The 7,833-nt window shown below is 38.5% G+C and overlaps 1 non-coding gene across 1 annotated transcript; it reads right to left on the bottom strand.

The window, feature by feature from the left end:
• Positions 1-3,728: 3,728 nt before the first annotated feature.
• Positions 3,729-3,852, bottom strand: LOC111756371 (U6atac minor spliceosomal RNA). Its single transcript, XR_002790859.1, has one exon. It is a non-coding gene; the product is annotated as a U6atac minor spliceosomal RNA (small nuclear RNA).
• Between the last annotated feature and the right edge of the window lie 3,981 nt (positions 3,853-7,833).

Genomic DNA, 7,833 nt, shown 5'->3' with positions numbered 1-7,833 from the left:
GATTTTTAGGATGTGGTTACCACATCCTAAACACAAGTGGTTTTAGAAGCAAGACCTGAGTTGAAGTGTTCTTGCTCTGTCTTGCCAGTTGTAACTTCCATATTGTGATGTAGCACAAATCCCTTGCTAGCTGCAAAACAGTTACAGGTGGCATGCTCTTAGATTTCTTATCCCCCATAAGGGTGAGCTGGATAAACCTCTATTTTTAATAAGTTACTTGGTCTCTGGCATTTTGTTATAGCAACAGAAAATAAGACTAAAGCATTTATTAAATGACGGATACATTTCCAATATTTTTAGGTAGTTCTTTTATACATTAATGTTTGAGAAATCCTAATCTAGGACGGGGAGAACATGGCGGACAGACAACAGCAACTACTGAACGCTCTCTAAAGGCTCGGCTCAGAGGCCAGGAATGATGCGGACTAAGGAGATACGAACCAGTAGAGATATGCTCTGCTGACTCAGGAACGAACTGGGCTGAGAGAATCCAACTTGGAATACAGTCCTGGCGCTAAAATAGGAACAGAAAAATCTCGGTGTGGAGGCTCGACTCCGAGCCATTGGAAACCGCGGTTTGGATTTCCCGCCGCCCGGCGGTCGGCTGCCTCCATAGCGGCTCGGCAAGGAGAGACACGCAGAGGCTTGGGAACGGGAGTCTGCGAACGGAGTCGGAAACGCGACGGACAGGGAGGAAGGCTGACTGGTGGCGAGGTGAGCGAGGAACTGACTCCCTACTGCAGGTTGACTCCAGCAGAGGTTTTTCTGGGCGTGGGCAGTCCTGTAAGAGCAGGGCGCGGTGGCAACTGCAGCCGCACGTTTCCCTCTCGGACGGGATTGGTGAAAGGTGCCTGACCGGAGGGACGCTGCTGGCGGACTCCCTAGGCTGGCCTAACCCAGATCCCAGAGCCTGACGGTGGCCCAGAGGAGCGACCGACTCCCGCGTAGGCTGCCTCCTCCGCAACTCCCTGGGGCGCAGCGGTGAGCGGGAACAACTAGCCAGCGCAATTTGATCAAGCTGTGGCTGACAGGCAGGGAAGCCGGGCCTCCTGTGTAAGATTACATTTTATAAGGAACAGAAAATATGGGGAAGGGAAGCAACAAAAAAGGCTCCTCGACCCCCAATCCTGAGAATCAGGCAGTGGACACTGCACCAATATACATTAAGCGCCATTTAGAGAGCCTCATAGACCAATTCAGGAATGAAGTTATCAATGACCTGAAGCTAGAAGTATGCAGAATAGTTAGAGAAATGCTAAGCACCACTCAGGAAAAAGCAGATGGTGGAATGGAAGAACAGAAAAAGAGGGGAGAATTGCTTGATGGAGAAAACAGAGAAAGCATTGAGTATGTGAAGCAGGTGCAAAGGGACTATCAAGAAATTAAGAAGTCTACCCAAGACTGGCATAACAGCTTGAAAGAAACTAAGGACAGACTATCTGAATTGGAGGGCAGACTTGAAACATGGGAGAATGAAATGAAAAACTTCTTAAAAATAACAAAGAAACACACAGCAATAATACAAAGACAAGAAGATGATAAGAGGAGCCATAACTTAAGGATTAAGAACATAAAAGAAGAAGTAGGGACACAAACAAGTGAACTACAAAAGCTACTCACAGAAATAATCCAGGAGAATTTTCCTAATTTAGCAAAAGGTAAAGATACTCAAATGTATGAGGCATACAGGACCCCAGCTACCTACAACCCTAACAGAGAAACACCCAGGCATATAATAATAAAAATTCCAGAAATTCAATACAAGAACAGAATATTAAAAGCTGTAAGAGACAAGAAACAGATCACTTACAAGGGAAGACCCATCAGAATTACAGCAGATTTCTCTTCACAAACCATCAAATCACGAAGAGCATGGGGAGAAATAATTCAAGCTTTGAAAGATAATAATCTACAGCCAAGATTGAGATATCCTGCACAACTGTCCCTGGAAATTGATGGAAAAACGAGGTGTTTCCAGGATAAAGAGGAACTGGGGGAATTTGCAACCACCAATTCAACCCTACAGAAAGTATTGCAGGATATTCTAAAAAAAGAAAAATACAAAGAACCCAGAAATAGGGGCGGGGAGGCCACAACGAATGGAGCAGAGAACAAAATGAAGAAGACAAACTGACAGCTACTGACAGAAAAAGAGCTCAACAGAAATGAGACAGAGAAGATTGGATGATAGGAACAGCTTTTTTTGGAGAAAATGACATCTTAATAGGTAATGCTGATTTAGTACCATCTTGTTTTGAAGTCTCATCTAGCTTTTGTTCTTCTGTCTCCAATGGTCTAAACAGGTTGTATCTTATTGGATTTTGTTAAGTACGATAGTATAAGAAAAAACCTTTTAAAGACAAGGAGATTAAACAGAGACCATTGTTCATTTTCTGTTAGTCGATTCTAAATACTCTATAATGCTGTCATTCTCTTAAATGGATTTACAATGTTTTGATATACTTAATGCTACAGTATATGAAGTTGTACTCAAGGACTTCAGGGAGGGAGTCAATGTGGTAACTATTTTTGGGTCAGGATTATCTGGTGGTGAAACACTATTCTGCTTAAATGGTTATGTTTTGATCTGCCCTGTTTCGCTGTTATGCCCTCTTTTTTCTCAATCTCCACTCCATTATTTACTTTTTTATTTTTATCCATTTAATTAAAGGGAAACATATAGCAGGATATAATATAGTAACCCACTTTGACTTTCTATTATCTCGATTTGAAGCCCTGTGTTACTCTCACCATCTTGTTTTTGACTGAGGTTCCTCTATTCTGTTTTGCTGGATAGTATCAGGTTCGAAAGTTTAGGCATCAGCTGAGAAGATAATGAGATTCATTATAACGCCCATTCTCGTTGACTTTTATCTACTTTTGAAGACCTACAATATCTCCAATGTTTTGGTTTTGTCGGTTTTATTCTTTACGGTTTTGTTCAATTGTATTACAACTAATGATATAGGCAATTCTATTAGAAATAGCGGGAGGCATTATGGTAACCATTGTTGATCACCTTGTATTATGTTTTTATATTATCTATTATGTCCACCCTTTTGACTTGACCGATTCTGTTCTGTTATGTCACATTTGGTTTTACTCTCTTCCAAAAAAGCAACAAGAACCGTGGGAGCAATGAAACCCAAAATGTGTAATAGTCACTGTACAAAAGAGAGGAAAAGAAAGTGCTCTAAACTATATAACTACATGTATATTTAAGTGTATAAGATAGAAAATGATATCACAGAGTTTTATTGGATCATTGAACAGAACTGTCTGCAGTATCATTGTTGGAATGTCCACTCTACAAGCTTTAATTTTGTGACTTGAACAATTATTTCTAAGATGGCAATATGTAATCCATTAACTAGTGATTTCCTACTGCGCATTTTTTTATTCTGTAAATCTGTATAACTTGTACCCCTTCACTGTTTTTTTTTCTTTCTTTTCTTTTCTCCTTAAATAAAAATTAAAAAAAAAAAAAAAAAAAAAAAGAGAAATCCTAATCTAGGTGTGTTCTATCCAACATGGTAGTCACTGGCCAGGTGTGGCTATGGAACTCTGAAGCTTGTCCAAATTTCAATATACACACCAGATTTTGAAGACAGTACAAAAAATAATGTAGAGGGTCTGGGAATATAGCTTAGCAGCATGGTGCCTACCTGATAAGCACAAGATCCTGAGTTTGATTCCCAGTTCAAACAAATATGTATATAGAATGTGCCATCAATAATTTTTGATGCCATGAAGTAGGTGGCAATGCCTTAACTGTATGCATGTTATTAGGTTCAATGGCCTCTTCCATCCTCGTAAAGGGGCATGCTAACCTTTTCTCTTTTCATATAGCACTTTTTATATTGGTTAATATTGAAATGAAAATACTTTGGATATATTAGGTTAAATAAACATATAATGAAATGTAACTTAGCTGTTTCTTTGAAGTCTTTTCATAAGGAAGCTAGACAACTTTGTATTTTGTGGTATCTTGCATATGTGGCTCATATGTGTTCATTATTAGACAATACTGGCCAGATCCCTTTTCTACTTACTTTTCCATTCATCCTGACTCATCCTCTGTCTCATGTATTTCAGAAAAGGATTACACGTTTACTATATTACAATGGCAAGTGAGCTCATCGTAAGGTACTAGTGTTATACCAATAACTGAACATATTAACATTTCTAGGTGAGACTGAGTTTTAAAGGGAATCTTTGACACTGTTGTATTGCAGTGTTTCTGAGCTTAGCTCACTCCAGTGTTTCCTGAGGATTTGTTAAAATGCAGATCACACTGCCCCAGCTTTCCCTCTACAGTGTCTGGTCCAGTCTCTGTGAGGTGTGAGGTGGGGCCCAAGAGTTTCATTTTCAGCAGGTCTCCTTGTGATTGTAATGTAGTTGGGGTCCACGCTAAGAATAAGTGGTCTCACAGTTCTCAAACCTGGCTGCATGTCCAAATCACCTGGGCAACTTCAAAAAACATTACCTGTGCCTCAGCCCCACCATCAGAGATTGTAATTTGATTGCTTCAAGATGGAATTTAGGTAAGGATGCTTTCAAAACTCCCCAGGTGATCTACCAGGTAACAGAGCTGAGAATGAATGCCTTAATTCGTGGGTAGTAATAAATGGGAATTACAGATTACAAGACAGAGCCAAAGTAGAATGCTTTCCTTTTTCCTTTGGAGAAACAGAGAACAAAGCACATATTCAGCATTTCCTGTGACTTGGTGGGACTTGTAGACTGATTTGTGCCATTTAAATTTTATCAGCCATGAAGTTGGGGTTCAGGCAGAGGCAGTGATTTGCCAGTGTTGGACAGGAAGAAAATGGGAGCTCAGTGCTCCTTCTTCTCACTCTGCAGTAACCCCAATAGCCCTCTAATGCTCACAGAGGTCAAGCTCTGGGCCTTCAGATTTTTCTCTTATATTGTACTGTGAGGTTTGGCTCTCTCAGTGGTTTTCAAACAAGTGGCTCTGCCTGTGCTGTGCAGAGGCGTTTGACTTACTTGGGGAAACTTGACACCGAACAAAGTTGCCATTTTCACTTGCAAAACACTGGTATGTTTGTCATGAAGATGCATTTTAAAAATAATTTAATCTCTTATGTTTGCCTTCAAGCATGTGGAAGCATGAATATGAATTCAGTTTAGTGATGAATCACAGCTTAGCTCAGCCGTGTGTTTGACTGACTCACCCTGTATGTGACTCATGTGTTATTGGATTTGTATTGTTTAAAGATAGATGGCTATGACTTATGGAGGTACTACATTCTCTTAATTTTGGAAAACCATTGTCTTTAGCTTATAAAAATGAAAAAAGCAGTACAAATTGTTACTGCTGCATGTGTCTATACACAGACTTGGGCAGAGGGTAATCTTGTAATTCTTAAGGTTTATTTAAGGTGGCATAGGCTCTGCACTTTGACTACATCAGTAACAACATTTCTTGTCTCAATGTATATGGTGGGTGTGCATGAACAACCATCCGTCCCAGCTCTATAGTTTTTAAATTGCATGAGTTTGAATGAATCTTCTTTTCTCTCTGCTAGCGTAGCCCCAATTCCAACTAGTAAAGATTATCAAGGCTACTGTGAAGTTTGAGAATTTGAGCATTTTTTAGTTGAGATTTCTTAGGTTTGTGTTTTGAAATTTGATTTCAATAACAAGGGCTGTATCAGTTTTCAATACTCAAGGAAATCTTTACTATTTTCTCTTAGATATATACAAGCCAAGTTCCCTGCTTTTGAGATTCTAAAATTTAGTATCACATCAGTTCATTGCCTACGGTTCTTTCTAGCAGAGCTGAACCAGGCTTTGCTGTTAGTTGTAGAGCTACCTGTGACTTTGCCCCTTAGAACAATGACCGTCTTTTACACTGATGAGTATTTGCAACATTTGGAAAAGGAACCACATAATAGCTTATTAGATAACAGAAATATGTCCTTTAAACCAAAGCATCCAAAATCATATGCTGATAATTTTAGCTACATTTATAAAAGACCAGAAATCAATATTCTTTTCTTGCAGCAGCCCTGAAATAGGAGATATTTTATAATACTTGATCTTTCCAAATGTCAGTGATGCAGAAGAAACTAAATTGATTTGGAAGTCCAAACTAGGCAGGCCAATTAAGTTATACAAAATCATTCATCACCTCTAATAGAAAGGTAAACAAAATCTCTAAATAGCATAGAAAAGTAATTTTATCTCATAATATTCTCTTGACACTCTTTCACAAAACAAAATAAAAATTATAGAGGTGATTGATTTTTAGTTTTACCATTGTCTCTTCTTCTGACTTGGGAAAAGACTCTATCCATCAATAAAATGTTGAAAACTAGTAGCTATACCCATATATTTAAGTGTTTAATTATATTTTTTCTGAAAAGATAGAGTATGAAACACTTGGCAGACATCATCAATCCAACTCAATATATATAATTTGAGAATAACAGTAAGACTGCTAATGTAATCTGGAAAATCTTAAAAATCTAAGACCCACATCACTGCATATGCAGACAGATAGCTTTACTCTTTCCAGAATGTTTTTTGGTTTCTTTGTCCTCTAATCTGTCATAGATAGGGACCATTAGCTGAAAATAATAGAAACCTAATATAAACTCTTTAAAATAGACAAGGAGATGCTTTAAATTCTGACACCCAAGAACTCTTACTGTTTTCCCCTGTGTCTTCTGAGTTTTTTTTTTTTTTTTAACATATTGGTCTCAATTTTATCTTTGCTGATAGCTTGTTGATTACATTGGAAATGATGCAGTGGGCATCTCCAGATTTCATTTATCTTACAATAGGCTACCTTAGAGAGGAAGATTCTGTCTTGCTACTTCTGCATAGGAAAACTCAGCAAACATGCAGACCAATTCTGGCATACTCTAGCCACTCCACTGGACACAGGAAAAGAGTTGGGTCACCTTCACTGACATGGCATAAATTGCATTCATTTTATAAAAGAAGTGTATTGGTTACTCAAAGAGGAGAGGTACCCACTAAATGGCCAAAGTGCAACAGATATCCATGATTTGGCTATTTTATTATAGTTTTCTAAGCCATCAATTTAGTGACAAATCTGTCTTGTTTCTTTACTGCCTTCTACATAGGTTTTTGGGTGTGTGCATGTATGTTTCTGTTGTTTTATTTTACATTTATGATTGTATTCTTTAAAGGAAAGCTCAGTTTTGACTGGGAAATATATTCCCTCAAGTTCTAATTCTACACATATCCAGAATTTGTCCTTAGTTCTGCTTTGGAAGCTCCATGTGAGCTTAGTATCTCCTTGTGAAAAAGAAGTAAAAATACAGTGTACGAGAGAAGAAATTAATTCTTTGTTGGTTTTATGACATTACCTTAAAAAAAGCTTAAATGCAGGCAAACTGTCCTCTCCTGCTGCAAAAACTTAAATATGAACTTTTTAAATAACTGAAAGATGTAAGTGATCTCAATCAACATTACATAATGACTTTTTTAACCCCACGACATCGCGAGGGTCTGAGGAAGGTTCATGGAGAGCCTGTGTGTATTATGGTGACTTCATAACAAGAAATCCCCCAGGAGTGGTGGCAGGAAAGCAAGGAGTATGAGTGTTTACCACAACTCCTGGAAACAGCTTGTTCCTAGGAAGGGGAGCTGCTTTGTTAGGCTGGAAATGACAGTCATAAAATGAAATTATAGTCGGAGACCAGGGAAAACCCACGGTATTGTCTTGAAGTTAAATAAGATAATGACAGAGTCTCTGCCTGAAAATTCAAATGGAAATCCACTGAGCTCACATATAAATGAGTGAAAGTACATGGCCCAATTGAGTGTCCTGAATGTATT

The sequence above is a fragment of the Cavia porcellus genome, unplaced genomic scaffold (assembly GCF_034190915.1).
Source record: "Cavia porcellus strain 051 isolate PalLab524CR breed Dunkin Hartley unplaced genomic scaffold, mCavPor4.1 scaffold_22, whole genome shotgun sequence".
Taxonomy (NCBI): domain Eukaryota; kingdom Metazoa; phylum Chordata; class Mammalia; order Rodentia; family Caviidae; genus Cavia; species Cavia porcellus.
Note: the sequence above shows the minus strand (reverse complement) of the source record. Positions and strands in the feature narration are given on the sequence as shown.